The 20150-nt window shown below is 42.9% G+C and overlaps 1 long non-coding RNA gene across 1 annotated transcript in view; it reads right to left on the reverse strand.

Moving 5' to 3' along the window:
* Positions 1–886: 886 nt before the first annotated feature.
* The window catches only part of LOC133386816 (uncharacterized), a 28567-nt gene continuing 9303 nt past the window's right edge, over positions 887–20150 (reverse strand). Inside the window, exon 3 of the long non-coding RNA XR_009763305.1 lies at positions 887–1302. This is a non-coding gene — a long non-coding RNA (uncharacterized LOC133386816). The remainder of the gene's footprint in view (positions 1303–20150) is intronic.

A 20150-nucleotide genomic window follows, 5' to 3' on the forward strand; every position in this document is an offset into this window, starting at 1 on the left:
ATGTGGCCTCTGTCTCTGCTCGTACCTTTCCTAACTGAGTATGCCTCCCTAGAGAAATTGCTGCCACATTTTGACAATTATGGGTGATATCCAAGTAAGTCATACTAAGAGTAGACCTACTGATTTCAATAGATTTACTTTATGATTAACAGTGGATATCACCCTACGAATGAAAAGGATTGGAGAACAGATTAGGGCATTGAGGAAATTTGTGGCTTGACTATTTCTACATAGGAATCAAACGTGCATTCCCAAATCCAGATGGCACCAGAAGAAATTAACATGCAGTTGACCTTGCAACTGTCCTATTGTATTGTAGACAACAAATGAAATTGTGAATAATGAGAAGGATATTTCTGGAATACACAATTAAGGCTGCCTTCATCTAGTAAACAGCTGTTCAGAATAGGAGGGATAATTATAATAAGGCCAGGATCCAAAAGCCCAGTGCTAAAATCAATGGAGTGAGAAGCTCCTATAGGCCTCAATCAGCTTTTAATAATCAGGATTTCAATTCCGTGTTGAGAACCACTGGGAGCTTTGCTAATGGAAGAAACAAGTGCAGACCTGGGAAAAAAGTGCAGCTCATATATTTTGCTTCTATTTATTTTATTTGATTTATTAATCACCCATCTGGCTGGATTTACCAGCCACTCTGAGCGATGTACATAACAAAACATATAAAACAACAGAATATCAGAAAGCAAACAATAAAAACTGTAACAATAAATGATAACTAAACAACAAGGTAGAGGCAACTCAGTTTCAATAATAGGCTTCTTGCCTGTATGGTCCGAGATAGAGATAGGAGTTCCTGATGTAAGTCTTCCCATCCTGGCATAAAACCAGTGTGGGAGATAGTCCATTTACAAGATCAAAAACCGGCATCTCCCCCAACCCCAGCATCCAGCAGTTCCAGCGAGGAGAGGGGCGGAACAACCAGCCTCTCAAAAACAAAACTAACAGAGCAGTTCTTCTTAGAGAAGCCTCGGTGAAGGGGCCAGAGTGTAAATGCCGCCGATATCAGGCAAGTGGATGAAGGTTGTATTGAAGGGCGGTAGCCGCTGCAGGGGTGCTTCCCGGGCCTCCAAGCCGCCTCCGAAAACGCCAAAAGATCATCACAGGAACTGACATCCTCCAGGCCACAACAACGGGCCTGCTGAGACGCCGCAGTTCCTCCCCGCTCCAGCCAGCCTGGGGCTTCCCACCACAAGAGGCGGCGACGGCAGCAGCCTGATGTACGTAGGTCCCTGGGTCATATCGATAACTGGCATCCATTCTACCATATATCTCTCTTCTACTCTACAAAGAGAAAAGGAACAGGGCAAAGAGGAGGTTTTCCTTCCACCCTATCTCCATTCCCTGCTCATGCTTCCTCACCTAATTCAGCTAAGAAGATCTGTGTGTGGATGGAAGCAACCTTCTACCTGCTTGCCACCTCATGGATTAGGACCTGCAATGCAGGCCTAAATCTATGCACACTGCATTACTGCCAGTAGAATGCACTCTTGGATGTGTATCTGGGTACATATCAAAAGTGTGCTATCTACTGAAAGCAATGCAGTGTGGGTAGAGCACATCTACACATTTGGATATGTATCCTGTTTACCCCACAAACTTTAAACTGCTGCAAAATATGCTTTGCAGGGTGGGGAGAAAGCTGTTATTGAATTCATGAAGAAAGGTGTAGGGAAGCTTTAGGGTTCCTAACCAAAACTAAAAAAATCCTGGCAGCCAGTCAGCCAAGGTCACAGAAATCCCCATGCAGCACAACTTGACATGGGGGCTGCAGTTAGTGCAGAATGCTGTCACATAATTGCTGACATGAGGGAGACGCTATCAGCACATAATATATCTGCTCTGAAATCTGCACTGGTTGCCAATTTGCTATCAGGCCAAGGTCAAGGGTGTGCTTTCCATGTTACGGGTTACACATAGTATTTGTTCTGCCCTTGTAAGAAATTGATCCTTTAGTGTGGCAGTACCTACGCTTTGGAACTCCCTGACTATTGACATTAGGCAGGTGCTTCGTTGTACTCATTTTGCCACCTGCTAAAAACATTTTTGTTTAGGCAAGCCTACCCAGGCATGTAGAAGCTATTTATCTGTTTTTTTAAAATCTGTTCTTAACTCATTGTTAGTTTTATTGTTTTGAATGTTTTTAAATACCTGGCTTTAACTGTTTTTGCCAATAATTTTATTGTTTTGATTCCTTCTATATACCACTGAGTTTTTTTTTTACAATAAAGCAGTATATAAATGTTGTAAATAAAGTACATAAATAAATTTCAGAGTCACTATGGTCCTTGGGTCTCTTTCCTCTTTTAGGCACAAAGGAATCTACCTTATACCGAGTCAGGCCTTTTGGTACCATCTAGCTCAGTACTGATAACATGGACTAGCATTGGCTCTCCAGGATTCCAGGCAATAGTCATTTCCAGAGATCAAATTTGGGATCTTTGCATGCAAAGCATGTGCCCTACCACTGAGCTACAGTCCCTCCCCTGTTTAGAAAAATATATTTTAAAACTGTTCTTTTCAATTCACTTATGAATGCACAGAAATTAGGGCAGATCCACACTATGCATTTAAAGCACATTCAACATACATTTGAAGGACATGAATCCTAACTCAGAATCACGGGAGCTGTAGTTTGTTAAGGGTGGTGGGAACTATAACTGTGAGGGGGAAATTACACTTCCCAGGATTCTTTGAGAGAAGTCATGTGCTTTAAAAAAGAGTTGGATGTGCTTTAAATGTATTATGTGGAGCTGCATTACTTCATAAACTTTGCATGCATATAAATCATTTTAATTAAATTTTAAAATGGATCAGCTACAAAGTTTACTGGGTAACCATGGGCTATGCACCATCTCTCAGCCTAATCTGCCCCTCAGGCTGAAAACAACAGAGGGGGACGATGACCACCAAAGGAAGGGCACACTTAAAATGTAGAGGAAATAATAATTTGTAAATAATAATTTACAATCATAATGTAAAATCAGATACATATCAAGACATAGTATGAAGTATTTATATAAGCATGAATGTCAAATATATTTATTATTTACACAACCTGTAAAGATATTTCTAGTGCAATCCTATGCATGTTTACTCAGAAGCAAGTCCCAATGTATTCAATGGGGCTTACTCAAACAGGGAAGCATGCATATGAGTGCAATTCAGTGATAAGGAACTTCATTCACCCAATCCAAAATTCAGAATCATGCCACTTTAAGCTGTTTTGCAACTGTTTTATGCTTGTTTTATGGTTATTGGGTTTTAAATGGCTTTATTTCTTGTTGTGAGCTGCCTCGGTTTCCAACCCTACCTCACAGGATTGTTGGAAATACTCCATATACACACACACTGGAGATGTAAAAATATATACACCCCATATAATAGTTTATTGTCAAAATGAGTTGGCCATTGCAGAACTTTTTTTATATATATTAATTTCCTACCAAAAAAAAGCAGTGACACCTAAATAAGCCCTGCCTAACTGCTTTTAAAAAAAGGATCAGAGAAAGATTTACAACACAATTATTTTCTATGTTCACTCAAAAGTCCCATTGATTTTCAGCACAATCCTAACCATGTCTACTCAAAAGTAAGTCCTACTGAATTAAATGGGGTTAATTCCCAGGTATGTGGAATTAGCATTGCAGCTTTACTCTCAGAAAAGCTTCATATTGGGAAGGTTTTCAAAACAGGTTATGAATAGGGTTGCCAGGTTCAATCCCTGAGACTGATTCTGTATCTTTAGGAGAAGAGAAAGTCAACCAAGTGCAGGTGTTCTTGCAACCCTGTAATGGGAAAAACCACAAGGTGGAATTCTTCCTTCCCCCTGCACAACTTTTAAAGATACAAAAGACCTCTTGGAGGCCGGGCCTGGCAACCAAGAGGTCTTTTGTATCTTTAAAAGTTGTGCAGGGGGAAGGGAAAATTCCACCTTGTGGTTTTTCCTATTACAGGGTTACAAGAACACCTGCACTTGGCTGACTTTCTTTTCTCCTAAAGATACAGGATCAGTCTCAGGGATTGAACCTGGTAACCCTAGTTATGAATAAGTCAAATTAACTATCCTCTTCAACAGTGCAGTAAAATTTAAACTGGTTTGACTCCTTAATTAGAAAAGTATAACACTGCAGCATGTACGCTTTTTAAAGCTTCTATTCAAAAATTAATTGAAAGATAAAATGTATAATATGCTATTTTTGCAAGTAATTAAAAAAAAACACTGCATGCACACTTTTATTATAACTAAAATTGTTCTCTTTGTATGCCCACCAAGATCCTGCTGTGGTCTTCTGTTGTAGTGCATGTGTACTCAGAAGCAAGTCCCAATCCTGTACAGGGAAAGTACTCCTTATGCTGCTGAAACCTATATATTTACTGAATTCCTGATGTGAGACAAGCAGGAAAAGGACACTGTTCTCAGAACTTGAAATGGGGTTTGGGCATTGCCTGGGGGTTAACAAATCTTGTCACTCACAACCCTGACTTCACTTATTGGCTAAAAACCTGAAAGGGCAGGGATTAGAGCAGCCAGTACTGACAGAAATTGAGGTGTGTGTGTGTGGCTGACATTTTGGTTTATATCTTTTGAACCAGACCACCTAGAAGCTTAATTTTTTAAAATGAAAGCTAAGGATCTAGAGATTAAGGTGACTCACCCGTAGCCCTGGAGAGGACTCCCAAAACCTGGAATCTCCTGGCAAAAACTGGAGACCTGGCAACCCTAGTTATGGCCACTGGCCATGCTTGCTAGGGCTGATGAGAGTTGTAGTTCAGCAACATCTGAAAGCCCAAAGGTTTCCCATCCCTGTTTTAAAGGATGAGCACTATTTATTTAGCTGTTATTATCTTGGGGTCTTTCAAATTCAGAGAGAGAGAGAGGACCACACTTAAAATAAATTTGTGTTTTTAATTATATATTTTTTGTCTATAATGGAACTTTGAGTCAGGAATTCCATTTCCCATTAGGCTTCCTTGCTGAGACTCTTCCTCTGTCCCAGCAATTCTGCCCTTTAGGATAGGAAGGTTGGAAAAGCAAGTGGAGGTTCAAGGACCTTGATGGAATAAGGCTTTGGCTCAGGAAGTCTGTTGCTCTTTTGGACTCTCCACTTAGAGTGCACTGGGGGGGGGAATTGAAATTTTGATTCCAGGTCGGCTTGCTACTTTTTGTAGAATTCAAGTCTAGGAGACTACAGGCCCAATGGGGCTGGTGGAGGCTTGCCGTTCTACTTAACCGACAATATAAGGGCTGATTAAGGATCACATCAGACACAGAGTAGTACATGCCAGCAAAACCATACTTGCTGATAGGGAAATCCAGGACAGTACTTGCCCACACTGAAGCCACAGTCCTGAGCTTCCCTATAGGCAAGTATAGTTTTCCTGTTGTCATGTAGTATGTCCCATGTTTAGTATGTACCATATGGTTTGTGTCTGATCAAGAGACTCTCCTGCACATGAATCTGAGAAAAAGTTTTGCTTTTCTGAAATTAAAATTAAATCATCTTCCCAACCCCCAGTTCATTAGCCACCACTGACTGGCAGGGGAAGTTCAGGCCAGCACCCAGGTGGAGCCTAGTGCGGGGCAAGGTCTGCTATCCAAGATCTGCCATCAACACAATTGGGGAAGACAGGAGTGATGCTGTCAGTGTGCCAAAGTCTTCCTAGGGGAAGATGGTGTATTACAGAGGAAGCATGTGTGGGCAGTGGCAAGTCAATTCCAAAGTGCCTTGGCAGCACCCACATGGAAGTGATTTAGGGTCTGTGGGTCATTGCCAGGTATTGCCCATAACTTTTGGCATGGTGCAAAACCTTCTGGCAGCAAACGCAACTTTCTCATCACAAACTGAAATAATTGTGTCCCTACATAATCTTATTATGGATGGCATGTGAACAAGTATGATAACAAAACACAGGCAGTTAATGCACAGCTTAACATAGCTCTGAATAGGATTGGTACAGCCTATTATGATCCTTGGCCTGCTGTTGTCCACTTTCTTTTAACCACAGACAGGAGATAATGTCAGTCTGTTCCAGAGACTTAGGCTGAGCGGGATTTTGTAAAATAAATAAACAAATACATCAGAATTTTGTACATTTTTAGTTAAATTTTAAATAACAAATCTCTTTAAATTGCAGTCATTTACTATTAAAATACATGTTTCATGACATTTCTTTATTTAAGTAAATGTGTGCTTAATTATTTAAAATGAAGATTAAAAATGCCCTTTCATGTGATTTTAAAGTGCCCTTTTGAGTTCATCTCCCCCTTAGTGAAAATTGCTTTAAAAAGGCCCTGGCTTGAGGGATATGTGCTTGGGTAATGGAGGACTGGCAGGGGGAGGTTTGGGGTGTCCAGCTGGTAAATGTGCCATTGTGCAGCATCGACCTTGCCCTTCACTGTCCCAATGAGCAGCAGTGACACTGCTGCCAGGAGGCTATCACTATGGCTCCACCTCACCAAGCAAGCTACTCCTGGTGGTTCAGCATGCTGGGCCATGTGAGCCACAACAATGGCAAGGCCATTTGGCTGGAGAGCTGAGGCAGAAGAAAAGGACTGAACACTATTGCTACCATGCTACTTTTTGTGAGAGGCACATGACTGTCCTTTTGTGAGAGGCACATGTCTTGCCACTTGGAGAATCCAGATATCATGCACAATCCATATCTATCTTGTATCTATCCTGTTGTTTCTTATGAAATACTGCATTTTGATGTGGTTTTCCGCAAGCCAGCTTTCATCCAAATCGAGAAGAATAACCTGCTGCATTTTAAGCTGGAAATGTGTACACGGCCTTAGTTACCATGTAAGTACACACCAGCAACCAGAGAAAATAGATATTGTACACAGAGGCTGATATACTTTCGAAAAGTAGGCAGGACCCAAAGTACATTTTAGTAAATTGTGAGTGAGGTGGAACCATCACTACGGCCTTAAATCACACTACTGAATCAAGTATAGCTATCAAGTATATTTAGTTAAATCAAGATATTTTTGTTTATTTCAAAAGTTTAGGACAGAATTATAATTCAGAATCTCATTTTGGAACCTCCATAACATGCATTGTCTGATCATATTTTTTAAAATGTTAAACATCTGGAAGTGTCAAGTGCATTAAAGGGTTATGAGCAGCATTGTTATGATTTGTGATCCTAAGAGGCCTGAGATCCACACTCCGGCCAAATGTTATTTGTCCCTTCAAAGATGGTCTGTTTACTACAAATGCTGATGCAAACCCTTAAGGAGCTGAACATTATCCCAACTTCATATTTAAGTGATAGTTCTTGGTGGATGAATAAACTGCATTTTTGAGAAGTTTTCTTTATTTTTTTATTTAGACAAGGCTCTGGCAGATCTGCAAGAGTATTAGACTCTTGACAGACTGTGAAGAGTATTATGCTTCTCTCTCTCTGTTCCTGCTCCAGCTTCATTGATGATATTATGGAGTGATCTGGTGGACAGGGCAGAGATGAGTTTAATATATCCATCGAAGGTGGATTACAGAAGAGTTCATAAATTGGAAGCAAGACTTCTTAATCCACAGCAGCTGGGAAGTGAAGAGGAGGGGGCAGGGAAGGAAGAATAATTCTCAAATAGCCCAGCTACTAGCAGACTGTTAGACATGTTGCAACTTACATCCACCCATAATTGTCTAATTGCTTACACACTACAACCCTTGTAGCACTGCAAAGACATTGCTTTTCCTCACTTAGCTGGAAACAGAAATTGAAGAGGTTCCACACAGTGCTTTAACATGGCACTATATTATATGGAAGGAATGGGTAACCTGAGGCCTCCAGAAGTTGCTGGACTATAATGTCCATAATCTTTGACCATGGTGGGTGGGGCTGATGGGAGTTGGCATACAACAACATATGGAGGGCACTACATTGGCTACCCCTGGTTTCTAGGTCTTGATGGTAAGTATATTAGTGCTCGATCTTATTAATTTATGGATATTAATTGAGTGGTAATTGAGTGGTAATACATGATCTGACACTTTTTCTGTTGCTTAATTATGTTATTTCAATTTAGTGTGTGTTGTTGGCTGACTGGGGGCATTTTCAAATAAAAAAGAATGACCTTTGCACCAGTCCAGCATTGGGCTTTTTCAAGTCAAGAAAGCGCACCTGTCAAAGCAGTGGAGGCTGGTCCATTAGGACAAGTAGGGCACTGCCCCACCAAATCTCAATCTGCCCTCAGCCAGCCCCCACCTGCTTGCCTTCTTACTTTCAGCCAGGCCAAGGGGTGACAGCACTGCCTGTCAAGTTCCTCCTGCTTAGTCTCAGTGTCACCCCTTGTAGAACTCAAGAGGATGGGGACAAAACTAGAATTAGTTGGCTCCACCTCTCATTGGTTCTGGCTCTGCCTGTCATTGCCCCTGGTTCCGCCTACTGTGGGTCTCTCAGCCTTCCTCCCTACCAGTCCCAATCAGCACCAGCCACCACTGTGTCAAACGGCAAAAAATGGTAGATTTGCAGAGAATAGGCAGCACCTGGGAGACGTCCACTAGAGTGGGCATTTCTTCAATTACAGCCAGAGCCCACATAGGAGCTTACAGAATGAAGCAATCTTGCTGAGTGCCCAAGTCTTGCTCCTCAGTGGTGATGTCCCAGAATTTTTAAAGGGCCAGAGCTCCTTAAATCCTTGTACTCCAGTACATCCTTGTACTCTGTGAGTCAGGAGGCCTTGGTAGCACAGGGTTTGTGCTCTGAGGTTATGAGGTTCTAGCCTTAGGGGCAAAGTCCTGCAAGAGACTGTCTTCCTCAGGCCAGACAATTAATTGCTGCCCCTTTGACTTGGTCTAAGGAAATGTGGGGTTCCTCCTCCTGACCCGTGTCCGTATAGGCCCCGCTGTGCCTTGGAATCACTGTCCAAGGTATCTGAAGCCTGGGTCTTGCTTAGAGAGATACTAGACATCAGAGCTTGGAAAAGTTACTTTTTTGAACTACAACTCCCATCAGCCCCAGCCAGCTGGCTGGGGCTGATGGGAGTTGTAGTTCAAAAAAAGTAACTTTTCCAAGCTCTGCTAGGCATGCCCTTAATAGAAATGCCACATGAGAGTTCTGTCCGCTCATAACCGAACGGGCAAAGCTACCCATTTCCCAGCGAGGACAAAGTTTGGGAAATGCTGTATTTGTTCTCCATGTTTGTTTTCAGTTTGCTGATTTTAAAATGTTACAAGAAAGGTGCAGGTGGGGGAGGGGAGAACAGAGATAGTGAGAGTAGCAGGACATGTCTGTGCAAGCATCAAGAACAGGACACTCAGTCCTTTTGCAGGCTGCCTGCTGAGCTTGGGAACAATGCCCTGCCCAGTCTTTGAAGAGCAGGAGGGAAGGAAATGCAGCCAGGCACAAGAAAGATTAAATATATTGAGGGTTTATTTAAAAAAAAAATCCACAAGTAAATACAAGTGGGTAGATGGGTTGTGTAACAGCTTATGGGACTTTTTCATGGAATGTGCCGGCACTGGCATAACTCAGGGTTGAAAAGCTGAGCATGACAGAGACCCCATAAGACTGGGATAGCCACATTATAGTTCAATTCAGGGGCCACATTGTTCTAGCGTGCTAAGTCAAATTAAGTTTCCCAACTTGTTCTTACTAGCCCTGCTCCTTTTACTGGCTGTCTAACAACCCCCCGACACACAAAAATTAAGCAAGGGAAGCTTTACCCACCATTTATCTCCTTGCTTGGAAAAGCTTCACCCATTTAATTTCTGCATGTCAAGCTGTTGTTAAAGAAAAAGGTGCAAGGGCAGGAGAAAAACAAACCAGCATGTGGCAGTCCCTAATTTGAACTGCCCAACTCAGCCAAAGCCTTCATTAGACCTGGAAGACTCTTCTAGCCATTGGCCCACAAGTATTCCCATTTGGAACAGGATGCTTCAGGTTGCGGTTGCAGTGGGCATACAACTCCAGATATTCTTGGATGACGGCACTCTCTGACACCTCTCCTTGGTGTCCACCAAAGCCCCCTGCCCCACCCAATTTTTTAATGGGATTTGGAGGCCTGGTGGGGGGCTTGCTTGTGTTGGAGGGGCATTGGGGTTTTACCTGTTGTTTGGATGGGGTTCTGAGCATCGCCACCTTTTCTTCATTGAAATTATTATTTTGTGGTGTCCATGACAGTTTCTTAAACTGGGCCCAAAAGGGTTGAGAACCCCTGCTCTAGATCCATTTCAGTCTGGTTTGCAACTCAGATTTGTTACTGAAACTGCCTTGGTGACCCTGATGTATGTCGTTATGCCAAGAGAAGGGCCGGAAGAGTATAACCCTGTTAATTCTCCTGCTCTTCTATTTTCTTGAGTACCATCAACCACAGTATCCTTGGGGGATGGCTGTCTGACATACAGGGACACTGTGTTTCAGTGATTCCATTCCCACCTGGGTGGTTGGTTCCACAAGGTGATGCTGGGTCACAATTGTTCTCTTCTGGCATAGACCTCCACTCTGTCACCTATGCTGTTTAATTCTACATGTAACTGCTGAGTGAGGTCATCTGGGGATGTGGAATGAGATATCATCAGTAAACTAATGACACCCATTTCTCCTTTTCAGCAGATTCGCGTGAGCTGGTGGATGTACTGAACTGGTGTTTGAGATCAAGAATGCACTAGATGAGGGCCAATAAACTGAAATTTATTCCAGGAGACACTGTTGGTGGGCATTTTACATGATGTAGGAGACAGTGTTTAGTCTGCTCTGAATGAGCTTTCACTCACCCTATGCTACAGGAAAGAAAATAACGTTTCCTGCTTGAAAGTGTCCTTAGGTCCAGCCCTATCTCTAGATGCCAAGTGGCATCTGTGCAACAAAGTACCTCTTACCAGCTGCCTGCCCACTGTTACCCATGATGCTGTAACATCCAGGTTCGAGTTACAGTGTATTACGTGTGGAGCTGCCTTTGACAATGACTCAGAAACTCTAATTGGTACAAAATACAACTGCTAGATATTTTGGGGGTGGGGGCTTCTGTTGCAGGCACACATATGAGATTCTGTGTCTGCACAGAGCATCATTCAGAATCTTTCAGAGCAAGCTTATTAGCAGCTGGGAATACTCCCTGAATCTAACATGAATGCTCAGACTCTATACCAGGGATGAGGAACTGGTGGCCCTGTGACAGCCCAGGCCAGCATGACTGGTGATCACTGATGATGGGAGTTATTGCCCAGGATCATCTGTTACATTTTGGATACTCTGTTCATAGGGTTTTCATGGTAAGAGGTATTCAGAGGTGGTTTACCATTGCCTTCCTCTGAGTTTGCATCTTAGTCTGGTGTCTCAGCTTTGACCATTTTGCCTTGGGTGCCCCTGCTAGGAGTCTAGCCTCTTGGTCTAGACTCCTGATGGCATTGCTCTCAGCTTCTTCAACACTCTCAAACCCCCTCGCCGTGTTAAGGTGGGCATCCTAAAGGGGTCCTAGACCATGGTATTCCTGATCTCTATGTATGCATGTGAAAGCTGGACAGTGAAAAAAGCGGATAAGAGAAAAATCAACTCATTTGAAATGTGGTGTTGGAGGAGAGCTTTGTGCATACAATGGACTGTGAAAAAGACAAATAATGGGGTGTTAGAACAGATTAAACCAGAACTGTCACTAGAAGCTAAAATGATGAAACTGAGGTTATCATACTTTGGACACATCATGAGAAGACCTGATTCGCTAGAAAAGACAATAATGCTGGGAAAAACAGAAGGGAGTAGAAAAAGAGGAAGGCTAAACAAGAGATGGATTGATTCCATAAAGGACGCCACAGACTTTACAAGATCTGAACAGGGTGGTTCACTACAGATGCTATTGGAGGTCGCTGATTCATAGGGTCACCATAAGTTGAGAACAATTATTTTTTTTTGTAAGTTGCTTTGAGTTCCATTTTGGGGGGAAAGCGACTAATAAATATCATTAATAAATAATAAATAAGTTGTAATCAACTTGAAGGCACATAACAACAACAACATCTGTAGGCCACAGGTTCCCTATTCCTGCCCTATGCCTTCCTATTCTGTTCAAAGGTCCTCCTCAGTACCTGCAATGATGATCTGCAATCAGGAGGTGGTAGGATTATGGCTACACAGAAAACCATTTGAAGAATTTCAATTATAGGTAACCAACCTGAGGGCCCTGGAAATTGTAGTATTGAGGCTGCTGGACATTTGGAAAAAAATTCAAACCCCTTTAAAGTTGTACAATTCCTCAGTTACTTAGTAGGAAAGCAAGGCACTTGGGTTGCAATCCTATAGCCACTTACCTGGGATTACACCCCATTGAACTCAGTGGGATTTACTTTTGAGTAGACATGTGTAGGGCTGCACTGTTGAACTTGGCCAGAAACTAGGGATATGCATCAACCATAAGATTCTTCAGAAAACAGCCAATTCACCTCAGGGTCCATTTGAGGCTGCTTCATTCCCCCCACCTTTCATTCACTATTGGGAAATTTTTAAAAAAACTGTCTATGTCCTTTTCTCCCCTTTTGACTAAAGTGGATTAAATCTGGAAGTATATTAACCCATCTGAAGTGGATAAAGCCTGCCAAATTAGAGGCAAATGTATCCAGGGGCCTTTGTGCTTGGTATTTAGATTTTATTCTTTTGAAAAACAAGGAAATAGTCATAACTTTTTAAAAATGTGGGGACAGAATTGGATGAAATTTGCAGACAAGGATACCCTTTCTGAGGACATGAATCCTGCCAAGTTTCAGAAGGATAACTGCAGTTTTCTTGGAATGGTAGCCATTATAGTTTTAGAGTGTGTAGAAAAAAGGAATACTTTAGTCTCCTCTAGTGTTTGTATAGCACAGTGGGGAGGAGAGCCTGGCTGGGAGTCCAGAGTCTGTGAGTTCAAATCCCCGCTTGTGTCTCCTGGGTGTCAAGGGCCAGCTAAAGATCACCCCCATAGTGAGTGGCTCAAGGGTTACGTGCCCTGCCACCTGTGCAGCTGTGGACAAGCTGCATAGTCCCAAGGAGCCCAGTTGCCCCCCAGCTGGCAGTTGCAGACAAGGAAGGGGCTGACTTGTGCAGCTGTGGCAAGCTGAGCAGGCCCTAACCAGCTGGGGAGGACTAGCCTCGGAGGGAGGCAATGGGAAACCCCCTCTGAATACAGCTTACCATGAAATCCTTATTCATAGGGTAGCCATAAGTCGGGATCAACTTGAAGGCAGTCCATTTCCATTTCATTGTTTTGAGGGCAATCAGACATGAGAGAAGTGCCTGTGTAAAAGACCTGCCAAACTGCTGACAAATAGGTTCAGGGACTAATTGTTCTAATTACTTTAAATATGATTTTGGGGTGGGAAGAACTAAAAGGGATTCACTTTCAAAATAAAACCATCCCCTCTAGTTTCAAGTTTGACATTTCAGTCACAACAGAGCTCTCCCTTCACCCTCTTCCAATCCTGGTGCTTGTTTTCCCTCCCCCCATCATCCCATCCTGGCATTTTGCGGTTACGGTTAAGCTTAGAGACATGACTTTTACTTTCAGCAGTTGCTTGTCTGCAGCATTTTAAATGTCTATTGCCAAGGTGCCTTGAAGTGCTTCAGGGGTTCCCACTTCAACTTGTGCCACCTTTAGAGATCCCATTTCACTCATAGCAAGCCAAAGGTCCCTTTGAAGCACCTTGCTTTGCCTGAGGATTTGTATGATCCAATGCACACCCCTACTGGAAACTAGTATACATTTGTAGCACACACATGCTACTTCAGTTCTCTCATTCTCTCATTGCATTTTACTTTGTGGTTAGATACTGCCTGTGAAATGCACACACTGGCCAGTCTCAGAGGAAATTAAGTAGGTACTTGCTATTGCCTTTATAAGTAATTGCCTACCATGTGCAGAGACATGTACCCACAGTAAAAGCTTACACTTACCATGAGATATGATTGATCTGTCATATTTTTATTAGAAATCAATTCCCTACTTACAGTCAAACTGACTGGATCCTGTTTTATTAAGACACTGTTCTTCAAACGATGGTCTGGGGGTTGCCAATAGTCCCTGGTATATTTTCAAATGAAGCTGGCTTCCATGCCAGAATCCGTTCTCACTGCTGAGACATTGATTTTCCACAATTAGCTGGAAGCAGAATTAAAACAATGGTCTCATGCAGCACTTTAATATTGTGCTATATTATTTGGCAGTGCACCTCCTCAAGGCCATAACCCCCCTCTAATACCCATTTACCCATTCATCAAAAGTCCCTGGTAACTTCAGTTAAAAGTTTATTGTTTGTAGGTTCAGCTTGCTTTATTGCTTTCTGATGATCCTGGCTGGGGGGTTAGCAATGAATGGCCTCTTATTTGCCCTTGACTATTTTCTCTTAATTGCCCTAATGTCAGTCTTTGCCCCCCCCCCGGCATACATGTATGTATACAGTATACGTGTGTGTCTATGTGCACACACTTAAGGCTGTAATCCAATACTGACTTACCTGGGAGTAAGTCCCATTAACCTCAATGATGCTTGCTTCTAAGCAGGCACATATAGAACTGCACTGTTAATTTTATATACCCTCTTCTTTTCCCCCAATTTTTCCTTTGTAGCAAAATATCAGTCGTCCCCTCCCCGCCATTTTTCTCCCTCTGACTCCCCCCACACTAATAACACTTGTTCCTCCCTTTCTGTATACACATATAATAAAAAGTAAGCGTCACAATGTGCAGTTTGCAGAGTCACAGACAGGCGGCGCTGTGTACTGCAGAGCATGATGAAGGCACACTGGACTCAAGGCCAGGTGGAAGGTGGCTGAGAACAAGCACATAGTGGGAGAGTATGTTGGCAGCAGTGGCCTGGGAGACCTTTGGGCCTTCTTCATAGGAGGCCTTGGCATTACCACTGCAAGGCCTGCTTTTGATCCAGGCCATGGGGGTGGGAGGGAGGACAGGAAGCAACCTAAGTGGGGCATCAGTGGCAGCATCAGCCTGGGTGGCTGGGTGAATGGGAGGCTCGTAAACGGCCGAGACGGGATGGTGGCAATGGCACAGGCCAAGGTTCAGGGCAGGTTAAGGGATTGCAGCGGCACAGGAACAGGCGAGGCAAGGAGGAGTGCGAGTGGGCCCTTGGTGGCTGAGGCTTGCCAATGCCTGCAGGCACTAGGGGGTATTGCAAGAGTGGGTTGCCAAGGGGGGATGAACTGCCTGGGGGGGGGATGTTTGAAAGTGCCAGTTGGGGGAGATGGTTTGGGAGTGCCTGGGGTGGGAGTGGATGGTTTGAAAGTGCTGGGACGTTGGTGTGCAACATGCGCAGGGGCAAAAGCCCTAGTTAATAATACCATCTGTACATAACATTTTCTCGGTAATCCTTATAACAATACTAAAAGGTATTGCAAGCTGTGGGTGCTGAGAAAGAGTGGCTTGCCTGAGACCATCTAGGGAGTTTGTAGCAGAGATGAGATTTTAACTGGGCACATCCTGATCCAGAGTTTAGTCTCCTAGCCGCTCTGCTTCACTCACTCTCCGTCATGTTCTTCTTCTGCTGACAACTTCTCAATTAAGACTTAACCTTAAACATATGTTTGGGTAACTGGATACCTGTCATCTTAGCTGATGTAGTTGATAACAGATCCATCAGTTTGTTAATGAAAGAATGGAGATGAGTCCCTGCCAAAAATCAGAGAAAATGCTCTCTCTGGGAAGCTGCACTCAGTGGCACTTGAAGCACTCGCCCAAAATACACCTATGGCAAAGAGGAGAGACTAAGGGCAGTCTTGGCCATTCATAATCTGAGTTTCGGATCAGTCTCTTCCCCCATAGAGTAGATTTAAAGGGACTAACACTGTGACTCTGAGAATGTTTATTCAGAAGTAAATCCCACTGTTCCAAGCGGCTTACTGCGAGGTGGGCATAGGATTGCAGCAATAGAAAACATCATGACTATAGTTTAGTTGCTGATGATCCTGCGACCAGCAAACTATTCCCACAGATGCAATTTAGTGTGATGACTGATGTGCTCAGGCTGAAGTCCAATATTATGGACTGGAAGAGATGTTCAACTGGCTCCCTTTTAGATACAGTTAACTAATCAGAACCCAGCCTTGGGAATGTTTCCTGGAACGCCTCATGCTACCTGGAGGAAGTTCCCTTTCTTTCCCTTAGTTCCCCAGGAAGGGCCATAGCTCAGTGGGAGATCATCTGCTTTGCATGCAGAAGGTCCTAGGTTCAATCCCTGACATCTCCAGTTAGAACTGGGAGAGACCCCTTGTCTGAACTCCTGGAAAGCTACTGCCAGTCAGTGTAGACAGCACTGAGCTAGATGGACCAATGATCTGACTCAATATAAGGCAGCTTCTTATGTTCCTGTAGAACTGAAGCTAAGCAGTTCAATAGCACCAAGGTTAACTGCAGTTAAAACTAAAGCAGATTTTCCTTGATGAAAGATCTGTGGTTTCAGATCCTTATTTAATGGAATCTCTGGTTAGCTTCAACCATGATTAGTGCTGATGCCCATGAGTGCCCTTCACCTGGATATGGTCTGATAGATGAGAAAGAGCAAATACAAAAGATTTACTCTCCAAGATCAAGAAAAACAAACTAAAGTTACTATCTGAGTGGGATGAAGGAGAACAGCAGAGAGGAACATAGGAGGCTGCCTTATACCAAATCAGATCATTGATCCATCAGGCATAGTATTGTCAACGTTGTCTGGCCATGGCTTTCTGGGGTTTTAAACTGGGGTCATTCTTGGTTGTACCTGGAGATGCTGGGGATTGAACCTTCAGAGTTACAGCTCATCCACACAGCATGTTATGGAAAGCTAGGACAGGAAGGCAGACCCTGGGCCAGGGTAGGGAGCATTGTGATATGACTATGGGTTTGCTTATATATAGGCCTATATAATTTATTTTGTTATAATTTTTACACGTCATTTGCTTATCCGCACTTAATTACTGTCAGCTAAATCGACGAACTGACTCCTTTTAAAAGCATCGTGGTTCAGCTGATGTGAAACTCTGATGGTGCAAGAGAGTCAAACCATTAAATTATTTCTTCCAGTTCTGAAGTTTCCAGTTCAAGCTAATAAAAGGCTTGATAACTAGTTCAGCATGCCTTCTGGAACTAGTTCAGCAGTGATAACATCAGTTGTCTGAGTTATTTCCATATTCCACAAATTGAGCAGGATATTGACAGAGCCACCAACCATGTCAGTCAGAACCCTCATCTCCTCCGCACTGGAGTTTTAGCCCTTAAAGCAATGGGCCTTTAAATGTACTACCTCATCAATTTGTTGTGACTTTTGCAGAGGGAGAAATCAAACCCTTGTTTTGAACTGGTAACCTTTATTAATGCTCTGTTGCTATTCAAAAGGGACTTTCAAATAAGTCCAGATTCTGTTCTGGCTCTGAAATAAGTAAAAGTTTGGATTGCCTTTTGGTTTGGATTCAAGGCTTTGTCCGCTATCCATAGCTTTTAATGATCTGGTTTTTTTCCTCTCCAAAACTGTCAATATTGATATTGATATTCTGAAAGAAAATAATATTTTGAAAGGAATGATCAATATTTTGAAAGGAAAGCGGCTTCACATCCTCCTCCGCTGTTATAGCTTTGGCTTGCTTCCTCCCTGCTTGGACTTTGAATTATTTGAGTGGAGCGGGATGGCTGTGCTGCTGTGTTGTGCTGTGAGTAAAATCAATAAAATAACAATATATTTGAGGGAATATTCAAGGGGAAGTTTGGAGCAAACAGGATCACTCCGCAAAGATGGAGAATCTGCAGACTACTGAAAAATCCGGTACCAAATCTGGATTCAGCAGGATTCCCTAACCTTAGGTCAGGAGCAGCCAACGTGATGCCCTCCAGTCAGACTCCAACTCCTATCATTCCTAACTACTGTCCATACTGCTAATGGGAGCTGGAGTCAAACAACTTTGTTGGGAGGGCAAAGCATTGGCTATCCCTGCCTTAGACAAACAAAATGTTTTCTGTAAACTTTGTTGAACAGCACCCAGATAATGCCTCTTATTCCTGGACCCTGGCCTCCTGATTCTGGCGGGGCCCACCCCCTCAGACTTCACCCCCCCCATACCAGATTCTTGGCTTTCCAGAGTCTGCAGCCACTGTCTCTTCCTTCTTTTTAAACCTATAAAAGAATCTGTATTTTTACATATTACATGCTATTACATGCCAGCTATCAGATATTTACTGCCAAGTATTGATTGCTATGCAAAATCACTGAATATCAATCTTGAATATAAACATTTGCCAAATATTCACATTGTTGCCATAAAGAAATTGCCATCATGTTCTGCAGAAGAGAATTTTGGTGAGTAAATTGTTCCAGCTGCAGCAGGAGATGAGAGGCTAAAAGACAATCTTTCTAGAGACAATATATTAAATGCCCTTATCTACCTTCTCAAATCGCTAATCTTAGCTCTTACGTAATTGACCTGATGGGCCCTGGAGGTCAAGAGGATGTCAACTGCTGCTCCTACTAATTAGACAGCTTCACAAAACAGAGGCAGGGATCCAGGAGGGAGATTTAAATGTGAAATAGAACTTTGGAACAAACTTCTATGCATATTGGATCTCTTGGTACTCTCTTTGGCTACAAACATACCCTACATTTATAGCATATTTCCTCCCCCCAAAGAATCCTGAGAAATATAATTTGCCCTCACAGAGCTACAACCTCCACCACTCTTTAACAAACTATAGTTCCCAGGATCCTTGTGCAGGGGACTCTACTTTAAATGCATCGTGTGTAATTGTTGGGTGAGATTCAATATCAATCTTTTTATAAAACATAAACCTCAGAAGAGGGAGAATTCAGATCCAGAGAAATTGCTTCTGAGGCACTCATATTTTCCACGCCAACATGTGTCTTTAGCCCTAGTTTAGGTATGTTGCCAGTGTGGGACATACCTATGTGATCCATGTGATGCACAACTTCAGATTCCATCAGTGCCACTGAGTTAGTCTGTTGCGTCAAAACCAGCAAGGGTCTTGTAGAGCCAAAAGTATTGTGGCATACGTTTGCAGAATGTCATATATTACTAATCCAACATGGGAACAAACCTCAGAACATCGGCAACCACATCACAAAAGTTCACTGCTATGGAAGAAACTACACAACTTAATGCTGCATAGGAACCTCTGCCTTGGTTCAGACATAATGGGAAACCATAATTTCCCTGCTACTATGTAAATTAATCTTGGGTTTGCATTCTCCCTCTCTGCCAGAGAAGGTAGCTTTCACATTTGATTTCACAGCTGAAGAGAAGTAATTCCAAAATGAGAGCATGGTCAGTTTGCCCACAGCTTCTCGTTCTTTCAGTGGAATTGATCTGGTTTTTCTCTCTCTTTCTCACACATACACCCACTGCATGCACATCAAGATTCTTTTTGTGTAGTGTTTTATCAATGTGCAGGAGGGAACATGGGTGCATCAGTAAAATACTGCACAGAAAAAAACCTTGATACAATTATGTGATTGTTCTTTTTGAAAAGTCCTTTACTGATGCAAACATGCATTCCTGCATGTGATTAAAATGCCACGTAAAGAAAGATCTTGATACAACTGTATGTTCAGTCACATCCAGATTGCTGTTTTGCACTGCTTTATTGCACATGCATATTGGTAACATAGAGGAAGGGGGGAATGGATGAATGAAGTGAAAGCTGAGGTAAACTGGATTCACACTGCTCTGTCTAAAATTTGGAAACAAAATCCCAAACAATGGAGAATTCCCAGCACTGGACCTTGGAAGCAAGAGCAGGAACTCAAAACAAGCAGTGATAAATTTAGATGAAGATAATTTCAGAAGCGTTCCTAAATTCTGTCTGCTGGGTAGTAGGAGGCACGGCAACAGGGCCAAACAAAAAGTTGCCAGCCTGGCTTGCAAATAAAAGTGCAGGAACAGAAGGTTTTACAGACATGATGACAAGGCCTCTGTGTGAAAGTGAAATAGCTAGAGAATTTTATTTTCCAAGGCGCTGCAGCTTTCATGGATGCTGATTGCCCTAGAATTAACTTTTGCCCCATGCATCAGTCCTGACTCTGCATTATTCCTCTTCACCTTTGCCATTTATCTTGCAGATGACCTGGGTCAGAGTCCAGGAGCAGGTGAAATTTTAGTTAATGAGATGACAGCTCAACAGAATACTGAGAGGCAAGCAGGGGAGTGAGGCATGAAAAA

This window comes from Rhineura floridana, chromosome 6 (genome assembly GCF_030035675.1).
Source record: "Rhineura floridana isolate rRhiFlo1 chromosome 6, rRhiFlo1.hap2, whole genome shotgun sequence".
Classification (NCBI taxonomy): Eukaryota; Metazoa; Chordata; class Lepidosauria; order Squamata; family Rhineuridae; genus Rhineura; species Rhineura floridana.